A 21775-nucleotide genomic window follows, 5' to 3' on the forward strand; every position below is an offset into this window, starting at 1 on the left:
GCGTCTCTCCCCAGCGCCACCTCCCCGGACCCCAGTCCGAGGCAGACCCAGGCCCCATCCCATGCGGGGCGCCCCCGGCTCGGAAGAGTCCGGGGGGCAGGGAGCAGCTCCAGGCAGCAGTGCCCAAGGGAGAGGAAGAAGAAACGGTGCTCAGCTCGAGCGGCCCGGACCCTCCCCGCCGCCTTCTGAGGCGGGGGCTGCCCCGAAGTCTGCGCTTGGCACCGACGCTCGGACTCGGGCAGCGCCTGCTGGGACCCCGACTCGGAACCCTGCGCCTCGTAGGCGGCGGCGCCGCCGCGCCACCCGGCTCTTCCGCGGTCTCCCTCTGCCCAGCGGCAGTCACGGCCAAGGTAGGAACCCCGGGAGTGCGAGAGAGCCAGCGCGGGGCTCCCTGGTGAGCGGCGCCGGACAAGTTCTCCCGACCTGTGGCTGGTACTCCCTGTACTCAGGATGCCGGGGAAGAGGGAGGGAGTGAGGGAACACCCTCTGCCGCCTGGGCCCAGAGCCCTGGAGAGGCTGGAGTGAGAAGTCGCCGAGTTTCTGGAGTCCTGCTGGACTCGTCCCCGGGCCTGCCCTCCTCCTAGGCTCTCGGGCTGCTAACTGGAAGCAAGGAGGAATTTCCCGTTAACACCAGGAGGTGTTATCCACTCACCCTTTCCCATGCTGCTTGTTAGCTGTGAGCATATGTGCTTTAGGGGAACCTGCTGTATTTGAAGCTGTCCCTTTGGGCGATCCCCACCAGCCTTTCCAGGCGTGATGCTGTGAAGAACTTTCTTTGCTCCATGTTGCAGAGTCGAGGCCAATTTGGGGTGAGAGCCACAGATTGCGAGTCCCTCGATTGGACAGTGCGATTTCGGTGACAGTGGTAGCTGGAGGCAGGAAACCCCATCAGTATTACCCCTATTAGACAAACCTGCTTGTGAGGGGTAGTCTCTAGGTAGCGATCCAGTCTTGTGAAAGCCATTGTTTCTGAAGGGTGGAATGACTCCAAAGTTTGTGCATTCTTAAGTTGTTTTGCTTACTGCCTTAGCACCTTCTTTGAAATTTTCCTCTTAAGGAACCTCAGTCCCCGCAAGCCTACCCTTGCCTGTTTGAAATTTACTGAACCCTTGAGCTTTCCTTGGAACGATCTGATTTTAAATGGGTCACCTAGGAGGGAGCAGATTGTCTCTCCTGCCCTGAATATGTCCCCCCGGGTGACCCTGTTAATGGGGATGGATTTTTTTTTTTTTTTTGTCCCTGAGCTGATGTACCTCAGTTGAGCAGGTTTTTGCCCATTTCTGAATCTGTGAATTTTGGCACTCAGTCATTAAAATGGACCCCCGAGGGAGCAGCATAGCAGCTTACACTCTGCTTGAATGTCACAGGAAGTTTTCCAGGGTCTTATGTAAGTGCCCCCAGAGTGGGCTCTGGTGCCAGCTTCCTTCCTGGGTGGGAGTGGGACTGGGGAAGGGGCACCAGGTGGGCATTCGTCTTCCCTAAAGGCAAGTGCCAGCCCTCTTCGACACAGGTGAAAACCCAAAGTGCTTATTCACTCCCTGCCGGCAGTCACTTCAGGTTACTTTTCCTCCTCACCTCTCTTGCCTCCTTCCCACCTCAGGAGTCAGCTTTGATAGACTTAAGATAAAGGAAGATTCTAAATTGGGAAAGGAACACGTGGAGATTTCTTCTCTCATCCCTCACAAATGGGTGACATGAATGAATTACTCACGGGCATGGAGAGTCCTTGCTGAGGACTAAAAAAAAAACAAAACTGGCTTGAAGGTTTCACACGTCTTTTAGTGTACCTTTATTTTTCAAGAGTACTTTACACTTTAGTGAAAATTGCTTGCGGAGAACACACATTTATCGAGCCTGGCCCTATTAATTCCATCCCGGGAAGAAAACTAAATGGAACAGAGAGGCAAAATCGTCAAGGTTTAGCTCTTAGTGGGTTTTTGAGAATGGTAGGGAAAGGAAATAAATCTCCCTAGTGGAATAGAGAGGTTTTAAAAGAAAATACAGTATCGCTCTGGGATAAGTGAATGTTGCTAGCAAGTATGGCTAACACTGAATGAAGTGTGCTGGGTTGGGGGTTAACTTTTTGGCGTGGGATAATGCAGATTCCTTTGCCTTTTTAAAACATAACTTAGAAGGGCCTCCATAATGAAATGCAAGGTTTTCCCATATCATTGCAGGTCCCAGGAGTGCTTCCACCTCTTGGGAAGGAAGCGAAGGTTTCCTGTGGTTCTGGGATCCTGAGTCCTGCTTGAAAGTTGATGCAGGAGTGCCTCCATCCTTCCGCTTTGTACAGTGGCAGGACACTAGGGGGGACTAGTTTTCTATTCCATCACCGATGAAGAAAACACCAGGACCTGTGTTACAAAAGGCTGTGGTTTATCTTGAAAGCTCAGGAATCCAAGTTTTTGGTACCCAGTACATGCTTGCACTAATGAGTGGATTCTGAATGCTTAAGCAGTAGGCCTGCTTACATCTAAAGTGTCATTTGGGCAATGACAGGTGATCTACAAAGTACTGTGTGAGACTCTGAAAAGACTCGGTGATAATCTAAGTACATGAGGGCTATAAGTTTTGGGGAGACAGAACCTCCTGCAAACTCTCTCCTTGGGCATTAGATGATGGTCTCATTTCCCTGGGGGTTTGTAATCTTAACACCCCCTTTTGGTTTTTTGAGGTGTACATCTCCTGCTGTCTTCATAAAAACATGCCACCTCCATTCTAGTTGGTGCCTAAATTGACTCCATTAAGCTTAAAGTTTCTCACTGCCGTCCCCTTAAAAGTACATGCCTGTATTTATACAGATGTAACAACTATTGGCAGTGTGGCTGTGCGCTCATCTCAGGTGCTGTCTGTGCACTTTTAACAGTATTAAATCATTAGTGTCTAGGTGTTATGCAGCAAAAATGGAAGATAATTCTATTTCAGCTGAAGAACAAAGCTGCCTGGCCCAGGCTTACCCACCGTGGCCAAGTCTTATCAAAACTGACTCCAGAGATGGGCAGACAGGAAAGGTTGGAGAAAGAGTCCAAGAAGAGACTGCCCAGCTTGGAATACTGGCACAAAGAGAGGCAGATGTTGCCAAGATTTAGGAGTTACTGGAGTCTTAAAGACCCAGCACAGCATCAAGAATCAGACTCAGCCTTTGGGTCTGTGAAGCTGCTGGAGTCATTACATTTCCCAGAATTTTGGAGTCTAGTAGGCTGTATTTGTGATCCTTTACCCATATGTATAGTGCATATTTAAGTAGTTTGAGGAGAGCTACTGATGGGACCTAGGGGAAATGGTCAGCATAAAACTGTTTCTGCTATCAAAGGCTTTGTAGATTGATTCTCCTAAGCACAGTATAGCCAGGGGGTAAGAGATTAGAACAGGAAAATAGAAAACTGGTCTTGGGGAAGGTGTGTCCTGTAATCTTAAGATATGAATTAAGTCTTGTGACTTTCAAGGAAGCCACGTGGCAGAGGTTGAGTAAGAAATTGACGCATGATTTGGGCCTCCTTTAGGGTCCAAGAATAAGGTGAAGGTGTGTTTGCAGCCAGGGATTCTCAGAGTGGGTGCACACAGGGTCATGGATGTAAGACTTAGGGGACTAAGAACTCCAGGTCACCCCCTCACCCCCAGCCCTTGACACCCTTGGTGATTCAGCCACCTCACAAGATCTGCTAGTGTTGAAGAGGCTTTGAACCTCTGCTCCAGAGCATTTGACAGTGAGAGGCACTCAGGTCCTCTGTTCCTTCCTGACCCTACTGACATTTGGCGAGCAGGAGGCAGCAGCCAGTAAAGCTAAGGCTCGGAAGTGAAAGTCACTAAGTTGTGTCCAACTCCTTGCAACCCCATGGGCTGTAGCCTGCCAGGCTCCTCTATCCATGGAATTCTCCAGGCAAGAATACTGGAGTGGGTAGCCATTCCTTTCCCCAGGGGATCTTCTTGAGTGTATTCCAGGAGGCTTTTCTTCTTTTAACTTAGCAGATGATAACGGAACATCTGTCATGTGACAGATGCCATGCTCTGTGTGGAGGCTCCTGAGGGCCCATGATTAGTTTATAGTCTTCTGGGGGCAGGCAGACATTGAACCACTACAATGAGGTATTCTAGAGTACAGGTTTGTTTGAAGAATGAGCTTGAGTTTGCCAGGATAGTAGAATGGGAGGGAATGCCAGGCAGAAAGAACAGCATGGAAACCTTAAAATATGTAGTGTGAATGGAGAACAGTCAGTAGTGTGGCTGGAAGATAGGATGTTCTGGAAGAGGAAAGCTTGGTGTTACTTAGCAGGGAAATAATTTAACAGGATTCCTAGTTTCATGCTCTGTGTATTCAAGCTGTGGCAAGAATGATTGCTGGATAAGGTCCAAGAGTACCAGTTGATTATCCCACATTGTTATTAAAAGCAGAAAAGGACATTTTCTTTTTTTGTTCTTTATCCTACATGTAGCATTTTGTCTGTTTGTTGTTTTTTTTTTAATAAACTATTAGCAATACAAATAAAGAAAAGGTCCCTTATCAACCATAAGTCTGTCCTCCTGTGTACATGAATTACATCTGCACCTTTCATTAGGTGATTATGCAGCAGTGGGAGAAATGACAGTGTTACTTGACAAATGATACAGTGAGGGGGAAAATTCTTCCCTATGAGAGCAAATTCCATTTTGTCAGATTTGCTTCTGGGTAGAGTTATGGCTGCATTTAACCCTCAAAAAGCGTCTTGTGTTTGGATTGTCTCAGTTGTGGCCTCAACTTTCTTTGCTGTTGGAAAAGGAAGAGTTTTGTAGTATTGAGGATGGGCGTGCGTGTGCCCATGACTGTTTTGTGGGATGAAAACTTGAAGTGAGGAACAGAGGCATCCGTCTTCCTTGATGGCACTAGTGGTAAAGAACCCTCCTGCCAATGCAGGAGATGTAAGAAATGTGGGTTTGATCCCTGGGTTGGGAAGATCCCCTGGAGAAGGACATGGCAACCCACTCCTGGATTCTTGCCTGGAGAATCCCATGGACAAAGGAGCCTGGTCAGCTACAGTCCATGGGGTTGCAAAGAGTTGGACGTGACTGAAGCGACTTGGCACACACATACACACTGGCCAGAGGATATTAGAGAGAATGGAAAACCACAGTTGCAGTAGTGATCCCCAGGGTCAAATATATTTAGTTTTCCCAAAACAGTAGTCAGGATGAAAGTGAAAGTAGATGTCTCTCTCTCTCTCTCTGTGTATATGTTGTCTCTGTCATCCTTCCCTGAGTTCAATTGAGTTGACTGGGAGGCAGCAGAGTTAAAATCTGGAGATCTGGGTTCACATCTTGCTTCAACTTATGCTGATTTGCACTTCCTGGCAAATAGATGGGAAAACAATGGAAACAGTGAGAGACTTTATTTTCGTGGGCTCTAAAATCACTGCAGATGGTGACGGCAGTCTGAAATTAAAGGATGCTTGCTCCTTGGAAGAAAGGCTGTGCCCAACCTAGACAGCGTATCAAAAAGCAGAGACATTGCTTTGCTGACAAAGGTCTGTCTAGTCAAAGCTATGGTTTTTCCAGTGGTCATGTATAGATGTGAGAGTTAGACTATAAACAAAGCTGAGCGCTGAAGAATTGATGCTTCTAAACTGTGGTGTTGGAGAGGACTCTTGAGAGTCCCTTGGGCTGCAAGGAGATCCAACCAGTCCATCCTAAAGGAGATCAGTCCTGAATATTCGTTGGAAGGACTGATGCTGAAGTTGAAACTTCAGTACTTTGGTCACGTGATGTGAAGAACTGACTCATTGGAAAAGATCCTGATGCTGGGAATAATTGACGGCAGGAGGAGAGGGGGTCGACAAAGGATAAGATGGTTGGATGGTATCACTGACTCGATGGACTTGAATTTGAGCAAGCTCTGGGAGTTGGTTGTGGACCAGGGAAGCCTGGTGTGCTGCAGTCCATGGGGTTGCAAAGAGTCAGACACGACTGAATGACTGAACTGAACTGATGCTGACTTACTGTGTGACCTTAGACTGTGTATTGACATCTCCGGGTGGCTTCAGGTGCTGTCTCCATACTTCATTGAGTTTTTTGTCTTGTAACTAGGAATGCAGAGGCCAGAGGAAGGGTTTGTCTAAGTTAGTGGCAAAGCCCAGAGTACTTAGGTTTTCTAGTTTTCTAGCTCTAAAATGGGAAGAGACCTGACCAGTTCAAAGGTGTACTCTACCTTGAATTATCAAACCACTGCAAGCATACGGTGATGAAGAAAAGAACCACAAAACCTTTGCTGTGTTGATTTTAGATTCCATAGAATTGTAGATTGCAATAGAATTTCTCTGATATGTTAGGCCATTGATATGCATCTGGGCTTGCTTGCTAAGTTCTGTATTATGGAAACCAGTGGGTTTGGAAGTATTATCTATTCTTTGAGAACTACATGATGATGATGCACTTTGTGATAAAAGCGATGCTGAAAATTGTAATTGTTTCCAAATTAAGTAGATAAAAGCTGAGTTGGCCCTGTGGCATTTTGCAAAGCCTGGACTCTAACAGGGAAAGGGGAACCTTCTCATTTCGCCTGGGAGATTACCTTGTAGGGGAGATGTGGGGTGAGTGTGAAGGGAGGAATTTTGGGAAGAAAAACAGATGCAGAAAAGCAATTGTGTCGAAGTAGAAGTCAGGAAAATTGCAAACCAACTTAACTTTGAGCCTTCAAATTTGTGTTGCTAGAAAGAAGTTTCCTCACCACTCTGGCTCTGATGCTCTCCTGGGTAGAAAGGGCTGTGCTTATTGGAAAGAGGAGATTAGAAGTAAGTGCAATTGTAAATATAAGGTTTGTGGCATTATTATTTCAATATTGAAGCTAAGTGGCCTATTTTAGGAGAATTGGGAGAATTTTTTTCAATCTTTAACTGTTTATTTTGTAATTGTAGCTAAGCATAGGAATGCCCTGTTTTAGGAGAATTTGGCTTATAAATCTGATTTTTAGAAGCAAATAATTCAAAGGAAGTAATTAGGGTACAAAAGTATTTTTATTTTACAAAAATGATTCATAGCAAAGCTTTTTGTAATAGTTCCTTTATTATATTTCAAGTTATTTGAGTAACACAATCATGATGGACACTTTTGAGAGCCTTGCCTATTATAGGAAAACCAAGGATTTTTCAAATATAAACTTTTCAAGGAATAGAACTATCATAACCCCCAGCAATCCCACTACTGGGCATATACCTTGAGAAAACCATAGTTGAAAGAGATACATGTATCTCAGTGTTCATTGTAGCACTTTTTACAATAGCTAGGACATGGAAGCAACCTAGATGTCCATCAACAGATGAATGGATACAGAAATTGTGGTACACATTTACAATGAAATATTACTCAGCTATAAAAAACATATTCAAGTCAGTCCTAATGAGATACATGAACCTAGAGCCTATTATACAAGTAAAGTAAAACAGAAAGACAAATATTGTATATTAATGCATGCATATGGAATCTAGAAAGATGGCGCTGATGAACCCACTTGCAGGGCAGTAATGGAGATGCAGACCTAGAGAACAGACTTGTGGGCACAATGGGGGAAGAAGAGAATGGGACGAATTGAGAGAATAGCATGGTAACATATACATTACCATATGTAAAATAGATAGCAAATGGGAATTTGCTGTATAACACAGGGAGCTCAGGGCTTCCCTGGTGGCTCAGATGGTAAAGAAGCCACCTGCAGTGTGGGAGGCCTGGGTTCAATTCCTGGGTTGGGAAGATACCCTGGAGAAGGAAATGTCATCCCACTCCACTATTCTTGCCTGGAAAATCCCCATGTTCAGAGAAGCCTGACCCGTGACAGTCCATGGGGTTGCAAAGAGTTTGACATGACTGAGTGCCTAAGCACAGCGCAGGGAGCTCAACTCATATCTATAACAACCTAGAGGGGTGGAATGGGGTGGGAGATGGGAAGGGGGGTTCAGGAGGGAGGGGATATACGTATACCTGTGGCTGATTCGTGTTGATGTGTGGCAGAGGCCAATACAATATTGTAGAGCAAGTGTCCTCCAATAATTGTATTTTGTTCCCTACTTCTCAGTATTGTACAGGTATAACCTTTGGTGATTATAGTTAACTCAAAACAAAACAAAACACCTACTTCAGTATTCTAACAAATAATACCAGCTTCTCCTGCCAAGGAGCCTAATATTGAACTGTGTTACGGAAAAGAAGTAGTTGCATAAACTTTGTAACCACTGACTGCATAGTGTTACTTTGCTTGCTTACCTACTGGGGCCAGTTTGTCAGTTTAACCACCATTCCTCCTGGCGATTTCAGTCATAACTTCCTAACTATCCATCTGCATGAGTTCCTCAACCACCCTCATGTTCTATGTCTTAGGACATACCAGGAACAGAAGTGGTTTAAAAAGTAAATTGAGTTAGAGTTTCCAGGCTTCTGAGTTTTCCTAGTTGGAGAGACATGGAATTAATTTTGTTCCACCAAAGTATACAGTTGAGGCGATATGCATGAGACATTTACAAAAAAATCGAAATCGTGCTCACTTGCTGGCTCCTTTTTCCCTGCCCTGAAATATCTAGGGCTTTTGGGTTTTGGTTTTTTTTTTTTTTCCTTTATCTCTTGTGAAAGTTTCCAAAAAAGAATTGGTTCTAGGAATGAAAGAAAATGGAAGGCGTTTAAGGCTCCAGAGGTAATTTTGGGCAACCTGGAGTGGTAGATAATCACAGGCTGGGGTGAGAATGGGATGTGCAGTCTCACCCATAATTTTAGCTTCTCGTGTCACATTATGGGGCCATGCTTTGGATGGGCAGCAAACGCAGATGGAGATGGAACCTGGGCTACTGGATGGAGCCTGCCCTTAACAGAGCCCTTTATTTTGACATCCCCAGGCCAGTTGGAAAGAAAGGACTTTCGCTGATCTTTCTCATGCTAAATGGTAGCCTGAGAATTTAGGGGGATTTCATTCTTACTCTTCTTCTTTTTTTTTTTTTTTTAATTCAGTAGCCAATCATGGACTCTTTAGTGTTACTCTGTGGTTAGGGACTGCCTTGATGCATTAGACACATGTTTGTTATTATTGAGGTTAACATTTTTGTGGCTAACTGGGAACCATCCCCTCCTGCTTTTGTTTCCAGAACAGTTGCATAGATCTTTAATCTGCCAACACTATTTGTGTACCAGCCTCCTTGACTGATGCCAGCTCTCCTCCGGGAAGGGAATGGTATTTCGTGGCTGCTTGAGGAGCCAAAACAGGCGCAGGCTGAGTGATTCACAGGGTGGGGCTTCTCTCGCCTACAAGCATGGCGCCTGTCACTTAGTGGGTCTGCAGTGAATAAACAGTTGTGTCCACACAGCGTGATTTGCTGGCCGAGTTGTGTTTCCAGCTTCAGAGTCGGGTGATGGGGAGAGACAGCTGAGTGGATACTGGTGGATTCACAGACATGGGCTTCTTGAGGTCTCTGCCGAATGCTGTTATCTTAAAAATGTGAGGGACATTTCAGATCAGCGAAATGAATTCTCTTAGGGGTTCATTGTTGTGGTTCAGACATTGATGACTTTGTAAAAAGGCAGGAGAAATAGGATCCTGGAATGCAGCGTGTGTCTCCTTTCCTCTGGGTTTCTAAGGACTGTGACTTCTCTGGCCTGGGAGGAGTGGACAGGCTCTGATGCTGATTCACATGTGCATGTCAGGTTGCCTTGAAAAGCGTCTTAAATACAGCACACCTTTGGATGGATGGTGGATGATGACCTTTCTGTTGATGAATGTGGAGGGACTTAGATGTGGATGTGGCCAGGGCTCCTGCATTTGGAGGATGAAATGGACCTGAGTAAACAGAGGGGGGACTCAGGTGCTCGACATCCAGTAGGAAGGACTTTCTTTGCCATCTTGGCATCTTCTCCCCCTTCTCTGTTGGCATAATTCCTTCCTGCCCAGGCTTGGCAGTACCTTATAAGTACTCACGGATTCCTTCTTGGTGGACATCTGAGCTGCGATGTTGAGACACCGCTGGGGCTGCAGCTGACCCTTGAGCCCACTTGACCTTCATTTCACGGTCGGGAAACTAAGGCTGGGGAGGTCAAGAGAATGGTCCAGAGGGGAGGCAGGAGAGGACCCTGGCTTCCTGACCATCTCGTGCAACCTGAGGCTCTCCCTCTTCATATCCCCTACCTTCTGGGTGTCTGCCCTCTGCCCTTTCCTCCAGCACACTCAGCTCCAGTTTTTTCCACGCCCACGTTTCTTGTGTGCTGCTTTTGTGCCAGCCACTCTTCCATTTGTTCATTTTATGTCACTTCATCCTTAACGATCACCCTATGAGGTAAGTGGTCTTACTGTCCCATTTTCCGGTTGTGGAAGCTGAGGTTTGCCCAGATCACACAGTCACGGAGCATGGAGCCAGGATCCAACTCACAGCTGTCCCAACTCCTCTGTCTGCTGTCTCTGTACTGACCTGGCTTCTAATCAGAATTTCTCCTTCCTGCCCACAGGCCCTCTACACTTTCTGTCTCCTTGAGGTCATCAGTCAACATCTACTTAGCCCGTGTTCATTCATCAGCCACCATTCAGGAAACTCCTGCTTTGTGAGGTCTCTGTTTGACGTTAGGAGCATGGAAATGAGATCAGGCCTTGCATCCTGTAGTAGCCTTGTCTTGGTGAGGGAGGTCGATGGGATGAAGGCATGGATGGAGGGCAGTGGGCGTGGGGTCTTGGGTAGCATTTTGCTGGAGGGAGTCAGAGAAGGAGAGAGTTTCGATCTGGGTCTTAGTGACTAGGAGCTGGAAGGACAGAGTGAGAGGGGGCGTCACCTAAAACACCCCAAAATGTGCTTGTCCTCTTCTCCTTGGCATTGTCAATATCTGTCTGCTTTTCTTATTTTCTTCCTTCTGCGTCAGTGCCTTGAAGCACTGAGACTGGCTTATACTCCTCCCGCTCCTCTCCTAGCACTTAGGAATCCTTCAAGAAACATTTATTAAATTACATTGAAAGCCTTCTGTCCTTGCCCTCAGGCAACATAGTTGGAGTGATTGGGGAAAAAAAAATGTGTGAGAAGTTAACAACAGAAGATTCAAATGAATGGTTCAGAGCAGCAGCAGCAACAGTGTGGCAGTGCAGTGAAACGCAGTGGATTATTGGAGCCGAAAGTTGATGGGAAATCAGAAGTGGGAGTTTACTTTAGCTGTTTCAACTCAACTGAGGTAGGATTTGACTTGGGTCCTTGGACACAGGATAATTAAAATTTGAATGGAAGGATTAAACGGAGGTAGAGGGGCCGGCTTAGGCTGATGAACGCACACATAGACATTTTGGGGTTGTGAAGTCAGTCAGCTTGGGTTTCCATTAGTGAGGAACTGGAGATGAAATTGGCAAGCTAGACGGAGGCTATGGGCTTTTGGAAGGCTTTTGATCGGGAAAATGGTGTATGTACGCAAAGCTCTGTTTGAGGAAGCTGAACCTAGTGGCAATATTGAGGCCAGACTGGAGTGGGGAGAGATGGCAGCTGGGAGGTCACCGAGTAGGCTTTTGTACTATCGGATATGAAGTTCTAACCTGGGTTAGAACCAGTCCAGGTGGATGGAAACAGAGGGATGCGTCAGAATTTTCCTCCAGTCCCACTCACTGAAGTCCGAGATGATTTTCACTGCCCAATGGAAAGTAGTCTCATTGGAATGAAGTCTGTTTGTGGCAGTAGCAGCAGTTCTTAGTGGTACTTTCTCCCTTGTCTAGGCTGGGCATGAGGATGGGTTTGGGGTAAAAATGAACCCTTGGACCCTGTCTTATTGGGGGCTTGTTCAAATGAGCCCTTGATGATAGAATAACCCTTTTCCTAGTCTTGGATGACTCCTGATAAGAGGGGGAATGTAGAAAAATTTTCTTTTCCTTGTGAGCGGTTCCTAAAGCAGCTCTGGAGGGATGAGTGTGAAATAATTGGAACTCTGACATCTGGGCTCCACATCCACCTTGAAAGTGAAGCTGGGTCGTGCTCCGTGTGACTGGTGGTGTGTCTGCCTGAGGAGGGCCCTGCTGTGAGAGATCACAGTACACACTTTTCAGAATTGTGCAATTGGCCATTATGGTTAACAGAATTTTTCGAATAGGATAGTCCAGTTCCTTATAGAGAGTCTTTATTTTGAATCTTTAAAAAGAATGAGGGCTTTTCTAGAATGTCCTATGTATTTATCCTCACTGACTCACTCTCAGCCACTGGAAAACATCCAACTTTCTTATCAGGAAGCACAAAGCTTGCTGTGAACTGGCCCCTGCCTTTCTCTGTAGTCTCATCTACCCCCACCACCACCCCGCCCCAGTCCCTAGCTTATTATTTTTCTTCCTTACTGTTTGGTGTGTGTGTGTGTGTTAGTTGCTTCAGTCTTGTCCGACTCTGTGACCCTATGGGCTGTAGCCCGCCAGGCTCCACTGTCCATGGGATTCTCTAGGCATGAATACTAGAGTGGCTTGCCATGTCCTTCTCCAGGGGATCTTCCTGACTCAGGAATCAAACCTGCATCTCTTTATGTCTCCTGCATTGGCAGATGGGTTCTTAACCCTTAGTGCCACCTGCGAAGCCCTCAATGTCTTATTTGCCCTCAAACCTACCCAACTGGGCATCTCCCTCTCCTTCTGCCTGATAAGCTCTTTCCCTCTTTATCTGCTTGGGGTACTTCTATTTTTCCTTCAAACCCAGCTCAGGCAGTCTTTCCTTCAAGCTTTTCTTGATACTGGGCACTGAATTGCATCTGTCTTTGCACGGCTTCTCCTGCTGTGCTTTCTGCACTGTGTTCCCTGTGCCTCCAGCTGGCTGGCCCGCCTGAGTGTAGGAGCCCTTCAGTACAGACAGCTTCTCACAGCTCTGGTTGTACCATGTGCCTGGACCATGTTTTATACCCAATGAGTGGTGGATGGTGGTGGTGGTGATTTTGGATTTCATTGAATTTGCTGTCCAGGCATAATGGAATACTTTCTAGCTGAACCTTGAGTATTCTGCTGTCCTGCAAGGGGATTCTCAAACCTAAAGAAGGTATACTTCCTTGCCAGTGACCAGATGGTGGTGGGTCATCCCTGGGGTCCCTTGATGCCTTGAAGGAATGTGGTGGAGGTGGAGGGGAAGGGGGTGGTGGTGCCTTACCATTTCTCCAGGTTAGACATGTCTTCACACCAGCCTTTATACCAGTAACCAAGGGGACGGGCGGGCTGGAAGGCCTTTGGTCTCTGTAATCTCCACGACTGTGTTGCCACCACTCTCATCCCCATCCCTCTTCTACTTACTGCTTTTCCTGCTATTTCCCTGCTACATTTTTCTGCTTTTTCCATTTTCTCAGATCTTCAGCCTCCTCATTCCTCTCCTCTTAGGCTTTTTAAGCCCTGATGGAGTTATCGTCAGGCAATCCAAAACACACCTTTTCTTCAAGTGTTTGATTGAAGGCCTTACCCTCAAGTGTTTCCTTTTTTCTGGCCACAGTGTCAGTCCCTCGATGCTCACGGAGGCTTGGATCGCATTTTCCGTTTACTAGGCTTAATTCCATTCCACATTCCTAGAGAACCAGTTGCAGAATTGCAATTGTAATTGAGAAATTATCAGACAGTGAAGGGGAGTGGCTGGGGAGGGTTGGCTGAATTTGTGCAGAAGCCCAGCGCCCAAAGACTCTTCACTCGATAAGCACGTGTTTATGTTGGAATATTTATTATTGCCTCTAGTATTTGTGAGGTCCATTTGGGTTTTTATTACACTGCCCTTGTAAGCCAGGCATTGGTGCTGCCTGAATAGGTTTGCTCAGCAAATTACGGAGGAGTGATGGATGAACCCTGGGCTTATCAGACGGGTCGTGTGATCCAGGCACCACAGTTTACGAACCTGCATGCGGCGTGGGCTCTGGTTACATGGTTCGGGAAGTCCTGCTGCTTTTCCGGCGGCGGTCTGATTTAACGCATACCCAGGGGTGCTCTCTCTGTCTTGTTCTTTGTGCCAATTTCCTTTTCCTTCTGCTCGGATTTATCCATAACGCCTGTTGAAATGGCATTTTTGAGCTCAGTAAATCTGTTAATGCGTGTGTAATGCTCAGGACAGGAACTGGTACACAGAAAGCACTCTATACACATTAGCTGTTGTAATTGTTGTTTTTATTTAGAGTCTCTCCGTTGTGTCTCCCCCATCTCTCCCCCTTCTGGTAGCTGTGCTTAGTGAAATAGGAAAACACAGTTCCCAGGGATGAGGAGAGGGGCCACTGACTTTCTCTGTTCAGCCCTGTCCGGGGGTCTCAGAAAATCTGCAGAAATCGGAAGGTGAAGGCACACACTTACCCAGTAATCACTCGAGGCCATTTTTTTCAGGAGCTTTTGGTCCATCTTGCTGCTGACTCTCACTGGGGATTTGGGCTCCAACAGGTAAAGTGGCTGAGAGCCAATAAAGAGTATAGGAAGGCACTCTTAAATAAGTTGTCATGAGCAGTATTTAAAATAACAGTAACATGATAACAGGTGATCACCATGATAGCTCCCATTTATCAGATGCTTCTTATGCACTTCTGAGACGTGCTTGACATGCATGGGAACTTATAACCCTCCGAGCCATACAGGTTCATGTTACAGATAGGAAACTGAGGTGCCCAGAGGCTATTTGTCCATGTGATAAAGCCAGAGATGGGAACTCAGTTCTGGCTCTAGAATTGTTTCCTTGTAATCACTGGTCCATGATCCACTAGCCCAGGTATCTTGACACTGGATTATACAGACCTCTGGGGATACATGAAGCCTTTCATGGAGTATGACAGGTGCGGGTAGTTTTAAAGGGGAGTCAACATCCAGAATTTTGACCTCGTATGTGGACGCTTTCTTGAAATTGATTGGACTGACACCACCACTTCCACCTCCCCTTTCATAGTCCTTTGTCTCCATTTTATAAAGCCACATCTCTTGTCCAGCACTAATCTTACTGACGTACATTGCTCTGAGTACAAAATCCTTAAGGGGCACTGAACAAAGGAACTGTTTGAATTGGTGTGTGGGAAACTTCTAAATAAGCAAGGCACTTCTGCAAGGCTGCCTCTTCCTCCTTTTTTTACCTGTTTAAACTTGGTGCTAAAAACAAGGCATTTGGGTCCCTTTCGTATACTAAGGAATGCTATAACAATTTCAGATCTTAAAAAATAACTTGCTTTTAAATCTTTAAAAATGAATGATAGGTATCAGATTTAGATTCCATTTAAAAATATGATGTGAAAGTTTTATTTTAAAATGTTTGTGTTTACCATATGCTCAAAATTCTGTTCTTAGAAGGTACTCAGTTTATAATGAAAACATTAGACAGTAGCCTAAAAATAGGCGAGGTTTTCAAATCTCAGAATTCAAAAAAAGCTTGAAGATCACTGTAGTGTACTTCTTCCTAAGATACTGCAGTTCAGAGGGGACAGTTCTAAAGTTGTTTTCTGCCACAGACCCTTATACACTACTGTATGTGTTTTGTTTTTTTTTTCCCCATAGAATTTTAGCAACATCAATGTCTTCCCAGGTAGCTCAGCTGGTAAAGAATATTGCCTAGAATGCAAGACCCTGGGGTTTGATTGCTGGGTCAGGAAGATCCCTTGGAGAAGGGATAAGCTACCCACTCCAGTATTCTTGGGTTTCCCTGGTGGCTCAGATGGTAGAGAATCTGCCTGCAATGCGAGAGACCTGAGTTCGATACCTGGATTGGAAAGATTCCCTGGAGGTGGGCATGGCAACCCACTCCAGTATTCTTGCCTGGAGAATCCCCATGGATAGAGGAGCCTGGCGGGCTGTAGTCCATGAGGTTGCAAATAGTCAGACAAGACTGAGTGACTAAGCACAGTGCACAGTGTTTTCAAGGCTCCTTCACTGTACTCCTGATTATGTTGTTGTTGTTGTTCAGTGACTCAGTCGTGTCTGACTCTTTGCGACCCCATGGACTGCAGCACTCCAGACTCCCCTGTCCTTTACTATCTCCTGAAGTTTGTTCAGATTTATGCCCATTGAGTCAGTGATGCTAACCATCTCATCCTGATTAAGCATCCTTCAAATTGTACAGAATTTCAGTAAAATGCAATCATACTTTAAATTTTGATGAAACTTTTAAGTATGTAACTAGATATGTGATCTTGTATACCAGAGTGCCTAGTGACTCAGCAAGGACTGTTTCAGGCACAAGTGATAGAAACCCTATTCACACTGATGTTAAAGAAAGAGAAATGGACTTTATCTGCTTCAGTAACTAGATTCTAAAAGGCACCTTCAGGTAGTGCTGGATCCAGGTCCTCAACCTTCATCATGAAGTCCTTGCTCTGTCTCTTGACTCTGCTCTCTTCTCAGGCAGAATGTCCCCATGGGATGGCAGGGATGGTCCTCAGGAACCTCAGGCTTACATCCTATCCATCTCAGCATCGCAAAGGAGAGCATCTTTTCCCAACAGATGTGATGGAAGTCCTGGCTGTGAGCCGATTGGAAGGGCCAAGATCACATCCTTGAACCTGATCGGGAGAGACGGGATCCATCCTATTTGAATTGCTTGGAGAGAGGAGACAAGGTGGTTCTGAAGGAGAAGCTGAGCAAACAGAAAACCCCAACATGTTCAGTAGGAATATTAACCCGAAGACCTTGAAGATCAAATGAACTACAGGTGTCTTCTCTAAAACTCTTTCACTCTCCTGGGCATGCATCTTCCCTTCCACGCATTACCAGCCAATACTTGTACTTGTTGTGACACCCATCTGCCCATCGACAAAATGACATTAGTGATACCGTCTGTTCCCTGCGTTGGTAATCTCAAGACTTTTAAGGCAGTGCCAAAAATCCCTGACTTAATGTATTTTGTGATTTTTTTTAAAGCCATTAGTTATGCAATTAAAGAAAAGAAATTAAAAATCATGGAACTCCATCTGTGTTAGTTTGCTAGGGCTGCCATAACAAAGTACCAGGGACTGGGTGGCTTAAACAAAAGAATTTTGCTTTCTCACAGCTTAAGAGGCTATAAGTCCCCAGATCAAGTTGTCAGCCATGTTGTCTGTCCCGAGGCCCCTCGCCTTGGTTATGAGACAGCCATCTTCTCCCTGTGTCTTCACGTGGCGTTCCCTATGTGTATATCTGACACATAGTCATACTGGATTAGGGCCCATGACCTCATTTAACCATCATCCTCTCTTTAACCTATTCTCAAAATACAGTCACTTTCTGAGGTCCTGGGTGTTAAGATTTCAGCATGTGAATTTGTGGGGGATTCCTTTCAGTCCATACCATACCTGTTATTTTAACTCTGTGCGTGGGTTATATTTTGAAAAATAATATGAATGCACACACCTTTTTAAAAATCCAAATTAGTAACAGGTTCACCTGTGCAAACACAAACTAACAATTTTAAATTGGACACAGTTTGTTATTTGAGTATAGTTTCCTTTGAATAGGATCAGAGAGAAGACAGAGTAGAGATGACACCTGGTTGTGAGTTTGTCAAAGTTGATTGGGATCAGAGAGTAGGAATCTGGACCTTGCTCATCCTTAAGCTCAGTGCTGCCGCTGTTATTGTAGTAACAACTTCCCTGATCTGGCTGGGAGCTCTCCTTGTACCAGAGCTGGTGTGTGTTAGAGAGAATCTTGTCATTCTACTTTTTATGTCTTAGGGAGCAAAGATTGTACACAAGGGGCTTAATGAGTCACTTTGACCCAGGTCCCTGAAGGACCGTTATTGCATCAGAAATCGCTTTCCATTCGCATCCAGGGCTCAGCCTCTTTAAACGCCGCAGATGACAAACCAGCCCATTATTCTCTTCTGCTAAGCAGTTGTCACTGTTCTTTTCCCAGCATTAATTATTGTTTTAATATGGCTTGTGTGTTCATTGTCTGGTCTGTCGATGTTTGTAATGGAACATCACAGCCAAAAGGATGTGGAGAGTAGGTAGGAGCTTGTCAAAACGGTAATCTTTTCATGTCAGAAACCAAAAAATCCCCCACCTGAATTTAGCTTGCCTACAATCCAGAAATTCCAAAGCTTCAATGCTTTGCAAAGCAGTTTGCTACAGGATGTGTTTGAAGTGCACATGTTACCTGGGAGGAGGATGAGGTTTCGAAAAACCCATCCACATAGCATCACCCCTTCAAATGCCAGTGTGGATGGTGGTAACTGATTTGGAGACTGACTTATTAAGAGTAAATCCCAGTGAGAGAACAGGACCCAGGAGCAAGAAGTTTTGACTGAGCACAGTGTTATTAGACGGCTCATCTTGGATGAGGCACCTTCCTACACTGTATGGACTACATACGGCTGCTGTAACAAAGCACCGCAAACTCAGGGGCTTAGAACGACACAAGTGCAGGGTTTCACAGTTCCGAAGGCTAGAATCCAAAATCAAGCTGTCCCCAGGTGTCAGCAGGGCCACAGTCTCTGTGTTGGCTCTGGGGGACAATCCTTTCTTGCCTCTCCTAACTTCTGGTGTTTGCCGACAGTCCTTGACAATCCTTGGCTTTGAGATGCATCACTCAGGTCACATGACCATGTTCTCACGGTGTGTTTTCACATCGTTTTCCCTCTGTGTGAGTCCCTGTGTTCAGATCTCCCCCTTTAAAAGGACACAGATTATACTTGGTGGCTCAGTAATAAAGATCTGCCTGCAATGCAGGAGACACAGGAGATGCAGGTTCTATCCCTGGATCCGGAAGGTCCCCTGGAGGAAGAAATGGCCGTCCACTCCAGTATTCTTACCTGGAAAAATCCCATGGACAGAGGAGCCTGGCGGACTATAGTCCACAGGGTCGCAAGGATTCAGACATGACTGAGCGACTGAGCACCCATGCAATCATTCTGGATTAGGGCTCAGCTCAGTGACTTCATTTTAACTTGAATCCTCTGTAAAGACCTTCTTTCCAAATACAGTCACTCTCTGAGGCCCTGGAGGTTAGACCTTCATCATATCTTTCTTGGGGAAATGCAGTTCAACTCATAACTCCACAAGCTTTATTTTTCCTCCTCTAGGAAACGAGGTACACCTTCAGCCTAAGGTTCAAACACAGTCACAAGAGAAAGCACCCTAGGAAATACAACCCCTGGATGATGGCAGAATGCCCCGTGGGACGTTAGATGTCTCTTATTACTGCTGTATGGTATCTAGTGAGTGTTTGGATCTGATACTCGTGACTTCTGTTCTATGCAGGTTTTCTATGGTAAGTCCTCCAGGGGTGCTGTGAATGTTTGACCCGGGCTGTGTGCTCAGTGGAAACTTGGAGCAACTTGTAAGCTGGCAAGACTTGCAGGGGAAGTGCCACCCTGAGGGTCGAGCTGTGGCCCCGTGTAGACTTTCTGACAGTTGTGTCGGCTGCTTCATCCTGACTTGTCCATTCGCTGTTGCCTCGTAGGACTGTTTGTTTGTAAATCCTGAGATATCTGTCCCAACTCTTGAATCCTTCACGGAGAGCATGGGAATGTGTAGTAGTTTTATTGGTTTCTTTTCAAGAGTTGTGTTTTGGTATTCATAAGAGGTTCACTGGGGCAGAGGCTAAGCGTGTTTTCAGAATACGTTTCTCTTTTGCCTGCTGCTAGTAACTTGCAGTGATAAGGAAAAAGCGACCCAAAAACAGGCCAAAAGCAACCCTTAAAGCCCTCACACTGACACTTAAAGGATTTGGTGTCTCTAATTGCCTTTTACATAAGGCACAGGCATGTATTGCTATCTGATATATGTACATATAGGTGTTTTCTTTGAAATGCTCAAAGTTGCACAGAAATCTCACTTTATTGGTTAGTTTTAGCTCTCTTCCCATTAGCTGGATCCAGGTTTTTTTTAGAAGGGGCTACAGGTCCTGGGGGCCACTTGGCTTCACTTCATTTCTTCACTCACTCATTCAGTGAACACACTGCCTTTGGTCATCCGTATGTGCCAGGCACTGAGCTGAGCTCTGCAGCGGAAAGGAGAGCAAGGGCCCTGGCTGAATGGAGCTTTCACCGTGGGTGGCCTGGTTCATTGTGACCAGGTTTGCTTATCTCCCAAATCTCCATCCTCTTTGCAGGCAAACCTGCCTCCTCTGCCACCTGCCCCCTGCATTCTCGGCTAAAAGCTACCATATATCTAACTCCACTTGGTATTTATTGGGTTGTTACACCAAATTTTGCAAAGCCAGAGGCATCACCTGGTTAGAAGGAATCGTCTTTATTCTGCTCCCCAGAGGCCACTCAGTAGGCTTTGATGATCCGTAAAACCGAGCTCCAAATCTAACATGGGAGCTTATAACTTATTTTTTGCCTTTGAGCTCTTTATAGAGTATTTTGAGAGTTGGGCACCATCAGGCGGGTTTTATGTTGCTGCCTCTCGGATGGGTGATGAAGTTCTGAGATCAATTTTGTTATATGACAGCCTCCCACAGCACGGCTGTTGGAAGCATGACAACATGAGAAGTGGTCTTTTCATGGCATGATTTCCACGTGGTAATTGACATGGGGCTTCCCTGGTAGCTCAGATGGTAGAGAATCCAGCTGCAATGCAGGAGACCCAGGTTTGATCCCTGGATGGGGAATATCTCCTGGAGAAGGGAATGACAACCCAGTCCAGTATTCTTGCCTGGAGAATCCCATGGACAGAGGATCCTGGCAGGCTACAGTCCATGGAGTCGCAGAGTCGGATACGACTGAGCGACTAAACACAATTGAGACAGAGACGCCAGAAAGGGCTATTAGTGTCTCTATGCTGCACACGGGAGTCCACAGCCATCCTCCAGAAGACCCTAAGGGATTTGCTGTCCTGCTTGCTTCTGATGGGGAAGAGTGCATGCTGGTCTCCCTCTTTGGGCATCTGGCTCAGCACATTCTGTCTTTGGGTATCCAGCCTTCCATCCACTTCCTGACGGATAACTCTGCGACAGGACTTGTTTACAGTATTTAGGTTGTGCTGCCTTGAAAGGCAACTCAAGGGGTGAGGGAACAGGAGGGAAGAAGGTTTCTACATGAGGGAGGATGTCTAGGACAGTTGCGTATGTGTTGGTTTTATCTTAAGATGAATCTTGTAATGATTTTATTGAGGAAAAGGTGGAAATAGAAGCTATTATTATCTGGCTTAAAGCTCTTTGCACTCTCTCTGCATCTTAGAGCAATGCAACCTTCCAGCTCCAAAGAGGCTTGTGGACAAACTATTGTTTGGACAGATGGAACACTTCCATCCAGGAGGTCAAAGGACTTGCCCAAGGTCACACCAACTTAATGGTAAAACCTAGGCCCCCTGGGTTCCAAACTCTTACAGTATCCTTCCAGCCCAGGCTGCCTGCCACATGATTTGGTGGCTCTTTAAACATGACTCAGGCTGTTTGGGGGGCAGGTGGGTGCTCACAGAAACAGCACAGCCCTCCTGGAAATAGTTGGGTATCTTTGGAATTGCCACAGCCATGGCCACATTGATGTTAGAAGGAATGTCAGGGCTGGGTCTTGTTTTTTTTCTTTTTTAAAACAGGGGTCTCATTGCTATAATTATCGAATGTATCTTTTAAAGATGAATATAAAACAGCTACCCTCCCAAGCAAATCATAAAACAAATTATGCCCTTGCCACCCAGAACTACAGAGAAACAGCAGGCTCTTCGTGGCACAGAGAGTAATGGCTGCAATATTAAAACAATGATGGGGAAACCAGGATCCAAGAGCCGAAAGGCAGGGAGGGAAACAGTCCCGTAATCCCCCAGGGATAATGGTTCTCAGTGACAGGTTCCTGTGATTTATTGTGCTTAATGTACTTATTTTTATTTGTCCCCTTCAACACAGAGCTTTGTCACTGAAGAGATTTGATAATGGCCTGTTTGTAGTCACTTAGACTCCATAATAAAGCGCCACATTTTGGCT

General features: G+C 45.8%; 1 protein-coding gene across 1 annotated transcript in view; it reads left to right on the forward strand.

Moving 5' to 3' along the window:
• Window positions 1-7: 7 nt before the first annotated feature.
• LARGE (like-glycosyltransferase) overlaps window positions 8-21775 on the forward strand; it is a 619028-nt gene continuing 597260 nt past the window's right edge. The window contains exon 1 of the mRNA XM_010853352.1: window positions 8-350. The gene's annotated coding sequence lies outside the window, so the exon portion shown is untranslated. The remainder of the gene's footprint in view (window positions 351-21775) is intronic.

This window comes from Bison bison, unplaced genomic scaffold (assembly GCF_000754665.1).
Source record: "Bison bison bison isolate TAMUID 2011002044 unplaced genomic scaffold, Bison_UMD1.0 scf7180017864327, whole genome shotgun sequence".
NCBI lineage: Eukaryota > Metazoa > Chordata > Mammalia > Artiodactyla > Bovidae > Bison > Bison bison.